Raw genomic sequence first — 2,915 nt, forward strand, 5'->3', positions numbered from 1 at the left:
GACATGGGTGTTAGGAACCGAACCTGGGTCCTGTGGAAGAGCGGCAAGGGCTAGGGCTATCTATCACTCTGGTCCCAACACTTACTTTTTAGTGTCCTTGAAGGACCTACAAAAAGCACTTAGGTCGTTTAGGAACATAAAATGTGCTACGCATAACTTGGCTCATAAAATTGTCACCTTCGTTATGTGTTTTCAGAGATGTGAAGTCCTGTCTGAAAGTTAAAAAGGACTCCTCAGGGAATCTCTCCCACCTCCTTCCCCATCCAGTCCAGATTCACCCTTCCCCCTTACACAGGACTCTTCTCCCTGCTTAGCCTCTCACTCCACCCTAATGCAGTCAGTTCCTCAGGGCCCCGTGTACAGAAGGGTTCTGAGCTGGGTTTAATTAACACCAGCTTAAGAGCCATCTTTTTTTCCCTGGGTGCCCCAGGACAGGTAGCTGACTCAGCTCACAGCCTTGCCTAAGGCCATTGCTGATGGGCCATGGCTGCCCTTTCCCTCGTGTTGCTTGTACCTGCCTCCCCTGTGGGCGCCAACCCACAGCTTCTGCTTCCTCTACATCCCCTCTTCTGACTCTGCCGATGCGATGGTATTGGGGATGCTGTCGGGTGATGGGCGAGGGTTATTTCTCCCTCCTCAGCCCTTGGGCCGGGTGAGAAGCCTTCAGAGGAGCTACTTCATCCTGGCTGCTCCCTTCACATCCTGGCTGAGCCTGATGGTGTTTGTGCAACCTTCCCGTCAGCTCCTGGGAGAAGTTCAAAGAGCTTCAGTCTAGTTTCCTCTCCAGACAAGCAGCTTTCCCTGCTGGTCCCCTGCCCTGGTCTCTCGAGGAAACTACCCTTTCCTTTCCCCCTGCCTCTCCCTCCAGCAGGTCAGGAGTATCCTGAGAGCAGAGGGGTCATCTGAAGCAGGCCTTTGGGAGGGAGAGAGGGCTTCTGGTCACTAACTTCACGGCATCCAGAGCCACCAACCCTGGGAAAGGTTCATGGATTGTTCAGGAACATGCTTCCGCAGGCTGTACTTCCTGGCCACCCGTGCCATGAGAATGTATCCCACACGCTGCCTTTCTGAGGAAGTTTAACTACTGAGCCCATTCACAGAGAAGATGTTTTTGATCCTAGGCCTCTCAGAAGAGGCCTCAGAACTGAGAATGTTGTCCGTTCCTGGCTGTCAGTCAAGGCCATAACTCTCTGATGGGGAGTATCTGGTTCTCCAAGGCTTGAACTGGACTGGATCCATTCTAACTACCCTTAGAAAACTTACACGGTGCTCAAGGATACACGCTGGCTCAGTGAGTGCTAACCGCCACCCTTGCCCTCCCCGCCCCTCTCCTCCTCCACCAAAGAGGACGGGGGATGGAAGGTCCTGCTGTTCACTCTCCATACATCCTCTGGGGCAACTGCCTTTCGTGCCCGGAGAGAAACAGAGCCCCAAGTTCACCCTTTCCACAGAAGCCCACCCTCTCCAGAAATGGATAATCTAAATAGATAGGCAAGCCAGGAGACCAGGTGAACAGTGAGTCCATTCGGCCTAGAACACACCCTGATCTAGATTCCAAGAAGCCAAGGAGCTGGTTCTTTGAGAAGCCACAAGAGTGAGCCTTGTGGACAAGACTCAAAAAACACGAGACTATCTATTTGAACTTCAGAGAAAGGGGTTCTGGACTGTGAGACAGAGGACAAATGAGTCAGCAAAAAGACTTCCCATGCCCCAAAGGGGAAGAGGAGGGAGGATGGGGAATTTCCATCATCAAAGATTGGGAGGATGCTGGGTAGAAGTTGAAGGGGAACCGGCTACTCCTACTTGGGGCAGGAACTTAACATCGCTGGATCTGAGTGATTTACCCCAAGTCCAGTGATGAGATGAGAAAGGGAATTCATGGATTTTAGCCATTTTCGTCACTTGTGTGACCCACCAGTGTCTCAGGCTTTCCTTACAGAATTAGTTCACATGGACTTGGAAGTGCTTGTTGTAATGACAGGGAGTCCTAAGTGAGCCAAGCCTGGGAGAGGAGACAACTGTGCTGGTGTAACAGAAGGGTTACTGGAGCAAGCTGAATCCTGACTGACAAGTCGCAAAGGCTGAGAAGTGTTACAGGGAACACCCTACCTGTGGGGAGAAACCCATTCTGTAGCTCACGCTCATATGCCAGAAAGAGTGCCAGTTCCGGTAAATGACTGCTCTTTGAAAGGCAGCAATGTCTCTTCATTTGCTTGCTTGCTTTTTGAGACAAGGTCTTCTGACATTCTGTAACCCAGGCTAGCCTAAGCTAGAAATCCTTTAGCCTTAGCCTCCTGCAAATGTGCTGGGATTACAGGTAGGTGTCTCCAAACCCAGCAGAAGCAACGCACCTTAAAGAAATAGAAGCTAAATCAGACACTGCTGAGGGATAGCTTCAGTTCCACCAGTCTGGAGGCAGAGGCCGGCCTGCTCTACAGAGTATGTTCCAGGACAGCCAAGGCTACACAGAGAAACCTTGTCCTATAATGGGGGAGGGGTTGGGTGGAGAGGGACCAGAAACTTTTATAGGTAAACATTTTGGTTTTGTTGTTGTTGTTGTTGTTGTTGCTCAGTGCTAGGAATCGAACCCAGAGCCTCATGTATCCAGCTCTAGGCTCTACCACAGAACAATGTTCCCTCCCTAGCCAACATTTGAATTTCTTTCTTTCTTTTTCTGAAGATTTATTTATTCTTATTTTATGTATATGTTGTTTTGCCTACATGTATATCTGTGTACCACATGTATGACTAGTGTCCCCAGAGGTCAGAGGGTGTTGGATTCCCTGGAACTGGAGAAACAGAGCAGTTGTGAGCCACTACGTGGATGCTGGGAGTCACTCCCAGGTCCCCTGTACAAGCAGCAAATGCTCTTAACCATCGAGCCACCTCTCTAGCCACTCCCCCCGCATTTCAAT

The sequence above is a fragment of the Mus musculus genome, chromosome 2 (genome assembly GCF_000001635.26).
Source record: "Mus musculus strain C57BL/6J chromosome 2, GRCm38.p6 C57BL/6J".
In the NCBI taxonomy this organism is placed as follows: domain Eukaryota; kingdom Metazoa; phylum Chordata; class Mammalia; order Rodentia; family Muridae; genus Mus; species Mus musculus.